General features: G+C 43.7%; 1 long non-coding RNA gene across 1 annotated transcript; it reads left to right on the top strand.

The window, feature by feature from the left end:
- Positions 1-321: 321 nt before the first annotated feature.
- On the top strand, positions 322-8,976 carry LOC148224272 (uncharacterized). The gene is made up of 5 exons (XR_015802853.1): positions 322-844; positions 4,080-4,239; positions 8,047-8,173; positions 8,311-8,347; positions 8,655-8,976. It is a non-coding gene; the product is annotated as an uncharacterized LOC148224272 (long non-coding RNA).
- The last annotated feature ends 2,387 nt before the right edge of the window (positions 8,977-11,363 follow it).

Genomic DNA, 11,363 nt, shown 5'->3' with positions numbered 1-11,363 from the left:
CAGGCAGAGACTTCCTTGGCTCAGGTGCCTGTGTTTTCACGGGCATTTTTAATTTGTAGCATCAGCCGAAAAGAGGCACTCCTCATTGTTCCCCTCATCCAGGCTGAAACTCATTCTCTGTCGAAACACGTGTCTGAGGGATATTTAATCTCACATACCCCCAAGGCGTTGGAGTGTATGCCATTATGATCTTTTACCCTCACAGTTCGGAGCAGGCAGAAAGCGATGGAGTGAGGGATGGGGCAGGCTGCTGCGAGCGCCCAGCCCGCTGCCACCAGCAGGGGGGAGTGTGGCCAGCGCGAAAAGCTTCGCTCCTCGGGGAAAAGCCGGCCAGCCCACCAAAAAAGCTGCACGGGTGTCAGTGCCTCTGCATGACACGGGAGTCTGCCCTGGGTCCGTTCCCCGCTCTCCCATAACCCTGGAGTAGGATGTGGGCGGGTTGAGAGTCACAAGAGTTGCTTTACCTGCTCAAAAGTTACCTTTGGCCACCCCCAAAGTGCCCGTGACTCAGGTCTGAGGCGGTCACACAGCTGCTCTCAGCTGCAGCTGGAGAGAGACACGGGCATCTTCCCTGGCGTATGGAGCGTCTTCTTCCAGAGGCATCTCTTGGGAGTGAACAGCACGAGTAGGCTTGGAGGAATGTGGAGACCTGGGGACACCCAGGACAGGAATGGAGCAGTGGGGAGCCAGGAGTGGCCTGTGAGAGTTTGAACCTCATGGAAAGCAAAGGGGGATGGCGATGAAGCAGACTGCTGCTTCTGGCTACAGCAATGAAGAAGGAAAAGAGGCTGTCAGGAAGAGAATTGCAACTGGGTGCAGAGAAACAGCACCGACTGATGGGCAGGTAGGTGTGAATCCCTATTGCAGTCAGAGCAAGCAACGAATACAACTTCTATAATAGATCAAGAAGTGTAGGTCAGAAGTGGCTGTGGTGACCATCTCATCTGATTTGTATAACACCTGACAAAGAAACTTCCTGAGTTTGTCCCTGTTTCACTTAAGGAGAAACATGCTCTTTTCTAGAAAGCTGGCTAATAAGATTTCCAGCTTTCAGAAAATCCACCAGAGCTTCTTATAATTTTCCTCAGTTGTATTTTTGCATAATTTCTAATGTCCAAGATTTTTTTGCACTGTCTCTTTCAATATTTGTAATCGCTAAACCAAGGAGAACCTTGTTGTTGCATCCCTGTCTCCAGTATAAGGCTCTTGTATTGCCATTACCAAATCACCCATGACCTTCTCTTTCATCCAAAAGCAGGCAACCCTTCTCCATGGCATTTTTTTCTGCTGTAGTGCTGCAGTCATCCTCTGGCTCTTCTCAGCCCTCCCAACTCCTCCCTGCCCATGCAGTGATCCCAACAGTAGTTTTTTTGCTGCTAAAGGCTGGCATAATGCAACCTCCCTTTTCTTGTCTTATAGTTCCCATTTTGCAGCCCAGGATCTTATTACCGTTGACACTATATTTCGCTCCAGCAGATACTTCCATGACCTCGAAGTCCTCTCAAGATTTCTGGTTTGCCTGGGTAGAAATCCCTTTCTGGTAGGAGGATTCCTCCTTTCTGCTACAGCTGAGTCATAGATTTCTGCATTAAAATACATGGTGTTTGCATGAGCCCATGCAATTTGTATTGTTCTGAACCAAAGTCATCATCTTCACAACTTAATAGTTCCATCTTTACGCTGTCTTCAGACTTCAATAGGAATAATTTTGCACACCCTTTTGAATTGGATTTGGATGAGCTGGGCCAAAACCACGAACTGTCAGTGACTCTTCACTTACAAGTATCACTTCCAAAGACCAACATTCCAGTTTTAAATCCTTTTAATAAGATCCGTGCATATTTTCTATCATTCTAGGGCATGAACTAAAATGGACCGAAGAAGTTAAATAAATTGCATCAACCTTTTTACCTCTGTCAAGCAAACTTGTAACCTCGCTGATAAAAGCTGTCATTACACCCAGCTGGTCCATTTTCTACTATATCTAGACTCACTGATGCAAATTATGCTATCCTCTTGAATTAGTTCTTCCTAATTGAAATGGAGGAATGGAGGTTTTGCCAGCTCTCTGGGTATCTTGCTGCAGTGCCACCCAACATTCCTGTTTTACTCATGGTAATATTGGTACAGTGCTGCCTTATTTCTAGGCATATGAAATCTGTTTTCCCAAACTTACCAAAGCCCCTCAGAATCTTTTCCTACCACTTTTTAGTGCTTTACAAATTGGGGGTTTTGTGTGTGTTCAATCTAAATCTCTGCCTTCAGGTTTCTTTTGCTTCTGTTACATTTATGAAAAACTCCTTAGTCTGTTTTGGGAAGAAAATATGTGTCATCACTGTCCAAACTCTACGACAGCCCTATTTGTTGGCTACACCTGTTCCCTGTATCACTATAATTATTTCACTACTAGTACCACAGAGTAATTGTCTAGAACTAGTTTTTGATATCTTTTGGTTTTACTCTGCTTTAAAAAGCTGTATTACTGCCCTTAAATCTCTTGTTCACTGATATTTTCGTGTGCTCTTGCTCCCCGTGTCAATTTTATACAGTTGCAATCAATTAAATGGCATTAATTATTGCTAATAATTACTCTTCCCCCCTTATCTACATATATACAAATCTATACAGAGACAAACACCTACATATTTAATTATTACTTTATTTTCCCTTCAAACCACACTTCTTTCTCAATTATGATATTTCAGCACCAATAAAAATATTCGGTTTCTTAACTATTCCATTCTTTCTGTTTATGTTTCTCTCCCATCTCATTTAGCTTAAAGCTGAACTGTTTTCCACTTTGAAAACTGGCCTTTTTAAACCTTCAGGTTTGTATATGAGCAGTTTGGACTTTATTCTGTTTGCCTGTAACAAATCACATTGAGTCACGCTTGTTTCACTCTTAACTAATCAATAATTAATTTTCAGTTCTGTAGTTACTAGTCTTGCTCTAGTGCAGAATACTATTAGGGAATTAATTTCCTCTGGAGGAAAGTGTTTCAGAAGGTCCATCCTGACCCTTTCCACCCCACTCTACCTCTGGTCTTCCAGCAGAGATATGTGCATCTCTTGTGGGGTCACCTTCCATGTTAGCCTAGGCATAACCAGTGGTGGTCATAGTAAAATATTTACCAGTCTTCTAGGATGCAGCTGACTGTTTTGGTCTTAATCCTGCAGTGCTTTAGAGCTGGACATGCTTTGGTGCCTTAAGGACAGGAGCAGCCAGCAATAAACCATCCTGGATGGTTTTTTCCTGTTTGCCAGCAGGTGACTGTCCCTAAAGTGTCTACAATGATAGAGTACAGTCCACCTTCTCAAAGAAGGCACAGAGGCACTGTGCTGGTTGGCTCCAGCTGTGTGCTTGGATGCCTACATCTAACTGTTGTCCATCAGCAGGGACATCCATGTGGCCCACATCCTGATTCTTGTTTGGTTTCTGCTACCTGGCCACATCTGGGGAGGAGATCACTCCTGCACTGGGAGCCTGCCTTAGTGATGACCCCATCAGAGGCCTTCATTCTCCCCCATGTCCAGACACAGAGGTGCCAGCACAGCAGTACCAGCATGTTCCTCTTGGTCTTCCCCTGCCAGAATGAGTCCTGGACATGGGAGAACAGGTAGCTGACCCAACAGACACTCTCTGAAGCACATATGCACATTGTTGGAGAAAAACACAGCCAGCTCAGGCAACCTCAGCAGCTGCTTAATGAATTTTGACTTGTACTTATTTCCCAAACTTTTGACTGGATGAAATTGGCACTGGCTGATGTAGTTTTTTCATTTACACTGCTCAGTCTGGAACAAAATGAAAGGCAAGTGCTTTTGACTGAAACCTGGCATGAACCCCCAGCCACCAACCTCAGCTCTCTGTCACACAGGATGCTGTCCAGCAGTGAGGCCAGTCTGCACATGGTCTGCACCTGGGTCAAGAATGCATGTTATTAAGGAAGGCAACTCCCTTGGCAACCACTTCATTCTTCAAGGTGGTAGCCTTTGGTCTTCTCAGTGTCTCTTATTGCATCAAAGGTGCTGTTACGTAGTGAACTGGAAGGTTGTCCTCCTCCCATGGAATTTTTCAGGTACCATCCCTCGGGAGAAGAGCTATAGACTTTCTATCAGCACCTTCTTTAGCAAGCTCTGCATCATCTTCTCATCATGCACTCTGCCCAGCCCAGTGTTGTGTGCTCAGACATCTCTTCAGCCCCAAAAAGGCCAGGAACAAGGATACATGCACAGCAGGTATGTTCAACAGTGAAAGAACTGAAGTACAGAACAAGTAAGTTATTTCTTTTCTAGAATTCACCTCTTCCCTTCAAGGACTTTAAAGCCACCTTCCTTTCAAGCAGAAAAAGCCAGCTAAATCACAGGCCCAAATGGTGCTTCAGCAGAGCTTAGTAGCTGGAGCCATTCACCATTGCAGGGTCCTTCTGCTGAGAACCACAAAAGATCAAAGCAAATTCCCCAAGTGAAGTGCAGTGAAACACATCAGTGTGCAAAGAGAGTGAGCAAAAGTGTTAGAGACAGGACTGCTGGTCTCCAGAGCCAGACTAGCAAGCTAGCCATGGCTAGCTTCATGAAACACGCTTATTCTTGCATTGAGTTTCCTGCCTGGCTTCGTTTGCTTAATTATTTGTTTTCACAGATAGCACTGGTTTGTGCAATCATTTTCTTTGAAAATGGAACTCAGCTCATGTTATTTCACCTAACTGGACTGATGTTGAGTAAAGCAAAAGTTGTTTTGCTGACAGCCCTGGTCCCCAGCCAGTGACTGTACCTGGGATGTTGCCTCAGAGAACAGTTGTCTTGTCTCAGTGTCAGACGTGTCCTGGGGCCCCAACACAGCACTGTGTATGGCACTGGGAGACATAAAAATGAACCTCCCCAAAATGAATGGCACACAACTCCAGCTGTGGAATAAAAGATATTTTGGATGGGCAGGATGGCTTTTTGCCATCCAAGCTTTAGGGTCATGAGCATTAAAAGATAAAGTGATTTAAACATTTATTTAGTTCAGGGTAGAGAGGGTGTTTTGGGTCTTTTCCAACTTTTGAGTGTCTAAATGAGAAAGGAAGATGGAAATAAATGGCACACCACGTTTTCTAAAGGGTGAAGGAAATTTTATTCTAACTGGCCTGCTTCTCTTGTATGGGTAAGCTGGTTGGCTTGGGACATGGGCTCTCTGCATATAAATGCATTCTATAAGAGCTGTTTTATGAGTCACTTTCAGTGAAGAGAAACTGTTAGGTACTTCATAGCAAATGGTTTTGGAGCAATGGACTTTCCTTTGCTAGGAAGGTGGCTTGCCCTTTCACGACTGTTGCTGCCTCACATTGCAATGACAAGAGAGTACTGCCCTGTGCAGGTTTGGAGCACTGGCCTGACGTGTCCTGTGCTGTCCTGCAATGTGAAAAATGAATTTGTAAAGGATTTTCCAACACTGAACACAAGTACAGATGGATGCTTGTCCACGCACAACTCAACTGTTGTGAAATGTCTGGGAAGGGGAGGGGGTAAACCTGCACTGTGTTTTCAGACAATATTTTAGATTCACTGGTGATTTACAAACTCACATCCCTTCCTCTGTCCGTTGGCCTTTAAAAGAGTTAATATTGTATATTTAGGAATACAGATAATACTGAAAAGCAACTTCTCTATAAAACTATAGATGTCATAAGCCATGCTCTTTGACCTATAGTTTAGTTCCAGAGAAACCACTTCTTTTCAGATGAACAGAAAATAAGCTGGAAATGACGAAACTGATCATATGTTTGAACTTAATTTTGTTGATGGATGGCATTTGTATGAGTATCTGTCTCTATGGTTTTTGTTTTAAATCATTTGGGCTTTTAATATTGACCTTTCTGTGAATTGGTGACATCAGAAAACCTATTACCCAATTCAGATTTTGCCAATCTTCTTCAAAAGTAGTTCTATTTATGAATATTGTGTTTGTAAGAAAGGAGGCCTTTCTGACATCTCAGGCATTCTAAGCCTTGGCTACATTTTGTCCTACTGTTGTAAGTGAAGTTTTCCCAGAACTGACACTAGTGAACTGTTGTCTCAAGTTAAAGCTGTTTTGGACCAAAGTTCCTTCCTCCAAGATTTGGCCTCAGAACTCAGTTTTGAAATGCTAAGAGGAAAAAATAATTTGGGAAATTATAATTAGCAAGGAGGTGGCCGACAAGTTTGCCCAAGGATGAGGAAGGTTCTCTCTCAGCTTCTTTTCTCAAGAAATGCTGCACAGCCTGCATTTCAGTTCCAGAGCTGAGAAGTGCTCCCCCAAGAGACTGAGAGCTGGAGAATTTAGGAGCCTTCTAACAGATTATTTGCCTTTATTTTCGTCTTTAATTACTTGGGGTATTGCCCAACCTTTTTTGGGGTGTGAAGGTGTGGTTCTGGGCAGACAGCTACCAAGGTGTGTGGGCATCTGTGGAGTCTAAAGACAGAAGGAATTTAAGAAAACTCCCCTGCTTTGACCAACCCAAAATGCTTTCATGAAATTGCTCACAGAACTGCATTCAATATGCCCTACTTAAGATCCTCACAAAACTGAAATACAATCTTGTGTAAACTACAGTTGAAAAGAGTTATAAAATTTCCATTTATCCAAAACATTTTGTAGGGTCTGTTATTTTAAAAAATTGCATGTTTTTAGAGTGTAGAACAGACACTGATATATCTCTGAGATGGAAGCCTTGCAATTGTATATATGGTTTGTGGTTTACACATCAGATAATAATCTAACATAAGTATGAAAATATTTAACTGGCATCCAGCTGCAGATTTTATTGGAGCATCCTTTGGTTGGGGTTTATAGCCCGCACAATTGAGTGGGCAGGATTTCCTGAAGAGATCAGGTCCCAAGTCATTTGTGGAGGTGAAACTGGGTCATGAGTTACTTGTGGGAAAGGGGGGTGGGAGGAGGAAATGGTGTAAGGAGGTCTCCAGTCACCTATGGGGAAGTGGTGTTTGGGGATGGGGAGATTCCCTACCTCAGACCCTAATTACTGGGGAAGAGGCACAGGTATTGTTTTGCTACATATACACTTCCCGTGTCCCCAGAATTTATTCTGACTGTCAGATCTGTGGGCAGGAGGGAGCTCTTTCTGGATCAGATAGACACCACTGGTTGGGGTTTGCTACCTTTCTTTTGGTGCTAATTGTGGTGATAGTTGTGTGGGGCACTGGTGCAAACCACAGCCTGCCATTGCCAGGACTTTGGAGAGAGCCTTGCCCCCTTCCCTTTTTGTGGTGAGTTGTGTTTGTGGTATTTGGCCTTTGCTTCAGCTCTGAAGCACGGTGAGAGGTGCTGGGGGGATTTTGAGGCCCGTGGAATGCAGAATAGGTGCTTTGTGGGTTCCTCTGGACTGAAGTCCTGTTTGCTTGTCTTTGCAGAGGACTGCATGTGCAGAGGACTGCTCAACTTCTGTGTCTCAGTTATTGTACTCATTTGGTACTCACTGCAGTTGTTCTGATTTGATTGTTGAATAGATTTATTTATTGTTCAAGTCAATATTGCTAAATGCCACTTGATCTGCAGGGGAGGGATAGGCATACTTGAGTTTAGTTTTATTTTTGTTTGGTACTTACCAAAACGTCAAAATCTGAGATCAAGCCATATCTCCTTCAGCAAGCAACATGTGTCTAGCACCTGGGACAAACATCAAGTGATTAACCTCAGACAATAGAACAGTTCTCCTGAAATTAGCATTTGGTTCTTAGACCCATAGCCATGAATAACACCCACTCCTTATGCTCAGAATGTAAAATATGAGCTCCAGGACAAATGATAATAAATGAGCCCAAATTAATTTTCCCTCCAGGAAATGATTTAATAAGTAAGGCTGCCCCATCAGATACTTCTCCAGGGAATGTGATGTAAGTGTAAGGTGAAGTACTATCACAAAAACCGTGTGTGTGTATATTCCTACCAGATCTATTAGCCAGGGAAATATAAGCCAGGGTCAAGATGACTGTACCCTTAAGCTGACATTACATATTGTTTTGGCAGGAAGAGCTGTTTTGAGTTTCTTGATCTCTTTGTAGATGTTAAAACAATCCTGCTGACCGTTGAGGACCTGTCCTGTTACCTCCACTCACTTGTCACTGCCTCTGCTGCTTGCTGCAAAAGGATGCTACAAAGATCCAGTCCGTGACAGGAAAAAGACAAAGAGTAAGGAAAGGGATGCAACTCCTCATAACATGATGTGATTATTGACTAAGGGAAAGCGTCCAGGGAACAAAATCAACCCAGAAGAACAGAATGAGTGATGGTGCTGTGCATTCATGAGCATTTTTCTCTCTTTCCAGAAGCTGAAGATCTTTGGGAAACTCCTGAGTGACAGAGGTAAGTGAAACTGCCAGTGGGTGGTGCATGGGCATCTCTAATGCTTGCAGATCCGAGCTGAGCGCTGCCCTTACCCGTCACATGGATTCTATTTGCATCACAGCAGAGGGAGCATCGCATCTCGCATCTCGGAGGAGCAACCTTTTGTTATACCTACAGCTGCTCCCTTCCCTGTTAGTGCAACCGACACAAAAATAATCACAATAATAGGACTCATACAGTTAATTGATTCACCAATTTGCCACCATTGCATCCAACTTGGCCATAGATTGGTTACTGCATCTTGTGTCCCCATGATTTCTTACAGGGAAAGAAACACCTGAAATACCTCAGGATGTTTAGGATCGGTTCACCTGGCTGCTTCTCTCAACAGTTCATTACATTCTGGCCTTTTTTCTGTATCTGCTAGAAGGCCGTACCAAAATGTTGATTTTTCTTGTGCTGTCCTCCACGCTCTGCACTGAGGGACTATATTTGAAATCAGTGACTGAGCTGTGTGTTAAGAAATAGCTCTGGCACTAAAATGCTTAAAATTACTCTTCTTGTTTCTCTGACTTCTCTCCTAATTTGGATTATCCCCTCGGACCTGCCCACAAGATGGAATACTAAGAAAATATTGTTTTGTTTAATTTGTTTTTTGATGTCCACATTTCTCACATTTCCTGTTCCAGTTTCAAAGTGACTCTGAGCTCCTCCACTAACATTGCTCTGGCTGTTATTTTGGGGCTCTCAGGGAGGGGATTAAAAATAAACGAAGTGCGGGTAATGCATTTTCTTGTCACAGGTTCTCTTAGGCAAGTCAGTTATTGACATTTGTCTCTTTTCGGGTTAAATAGAGGGATTAGATGAAGGGTATTACTAACACAGGTCAAGGTATTAAAATATGGACGCCTAAATTTAGGCTCCTAATTTTGTATTTTGAGCCACTAAATAAGGCTTGATCTTATGCCCTTTGAAGTCAATGCCAAAACATTGACTGAGTTCAATCTGCAAGATAAAGTCCTAAATTATTCTTAAAAGTTCTCAGTGTCTCACAGCTCCAAATAAGTCACCACCCTGCCTCTTTGCAAATCACGCATCTTTCCTTAAGTTCCTAAACATGGGGCTGGTGCTTTTAGGTATTCCATATTTAAAATCCTGACTGTTGATGCTGTCTTTCTTTCTGTCTCAGGGGGCATGGACATGGGAGCGTAACAAGGCTAATAAAGAAGCGTAGCTGGGACACAGACAGATTTGCTTTTTTGGTGAGCAGTGCTTAGCACGAACACTGCAGATTCTCTAGCAATGTCAGTATTTATTACGGTGTAAAGTTAACATGGAAGGCACATGAATGTCCTTGCTGGTGCCAGAATTCAGCAAGTACATGACCATTTGCACAAACTTCACATACACTGCTCTCCTGGTAACAGGATGTTGGCAGGTGGGAAGATCACAGGATCCAGATGAAACGTAAAACGAGATGAGCAATCCCATAGTGGTAATTTTAGAAGCTGGGTTCTGTACATTATTTACAGTACCTTGTAGCTTTACAGGGATAAGGCTGCCCCTTGCCACTCATGGATTTAATATTTTCTGTGAGGAACTTTTCTCAGAGCAGCAACGAGAGGGATTATGTCCATCCAGAGGAGTGTTAGAATTGGAAGTTATTTGCAGTAGAGCTACCTTCATTCATGGAACACTCATCTAGCACGAGGGGAAAAGGCACCTAAGACCTTCCACCAAATAAAAGGATTGAGTGAGTTGATCTTTTTGTTGCTGGTCTAAAGTGCAGAGGCCTGGCATAAAGACGGAGCGTTCAGTTTCACAGTGAACTGGGACAGTCGGAAGTGGTCCCTGCCTCTGGGAACTTTAAATTTGCTTTACCTTCAGTTAATTAAATATCCCCTCTTTTTCCTGGGGGAGGTTGAATTCTCCCTGTCTCTTGGAAGGGATTATTGGTAATTGCATCCTGAATAAGGGGAACTCCAGTTATTTTGTATGGGTATTTGTTTCTTTAAAAACCCTCTCCAACAATTTGTAAAAAAAAAAAAAAAAAAAAAAAAAACAAACAGAAAAAGTGAAGGAAAAGGGACTATTCTGCAATGTTTGAACAACACCCGCCACTCCGCTGTAGGAACGTGTTCCTTGAGGAGAAAGGGTTTATATTCTCCTTCAGGATTTTGACTGGGATGGATTTCTACCCCTGCCGAGATGGAAGGCTGTGGGTACAAGGGGTGTGGGGTGTGACCTACAGCTGGGGCAGTGGAGGGGCCAGAAGGCAGCTGCCCCTTGCTCAGGCAGACCTATCACTCTCCGCCCAGCCTTCCTCAGGATCAGTGTGACCAGGGCAACATCCCCACATACTGCACCAAGGGGTGACACAAAATCTTTAAAAATTAAACAAAGGGATGAACAGGTCTAAGATCTACCGAAAGCAAAGAATTCTTCTTTTTTAGGGGGGTGGGGTTTTTTCTTGTGTTTCTCTCAGCCAGCAGGTGCCTCTATAGAGTCAATCCTTTGCCTGTATCACTATGAGTCCGTGGCATAGCATTGGAATACCTGCTTTTAAATGACAATATAGCCTTTTCTTTCTTCAGTGTCTTTTCCCTTTACCCCTCCCTCCAGCCCATGGTGAGCCCTGGGATCTGCCCTGGGATTCTCCACTCCACCTGCCACATCAGGTCCTAGGAGGATGAAAGCACGAGAAGGATGTATGTTGACACAGGCATATTGTTACAATGTATGCCGTATGAAATGTTCTGTGTGACAGGAACCAAGTAGCTTAGTTGCGGAATGCCCGCACCAAACTCAGTGAGACAAAGCTGCCTCTTTGCCCTTCCAATACCTTCTCAGAAAGCAGGGTGGGGTTTGTCTGGCAAAACCTTCACTCCTTCGGTATGGAACCCGTCTGCACACCCGGGCACCACTCAGCCAGCACAGGCAGACCCCTGAGCCACGGGAGAATAGCACTGGGTTAAGAGAAATAAAACCCACCTGAGGATAACGCTCCTTCAGCCCTTTAACACATAGGTGCTAA

Source organism: Sturnus vulgaris, chromosome 3, assembly GCF_052056855.1.
Source record: "Sturnus vulgaris isolate bStuVul1 chromosome 3, bStuVul1.hap1, whole genome shotgun sequence".
NCBI lineage: Eukaryota > Metazoa > Chordata > Aves > Passeriformes > Sturnidae > Sturnus > Sturnus vulgaris.
Note: the sequence above shows the minus strand (reverse complement) of the source record. Positions and strands in the feature narration are given on the sequence as shown.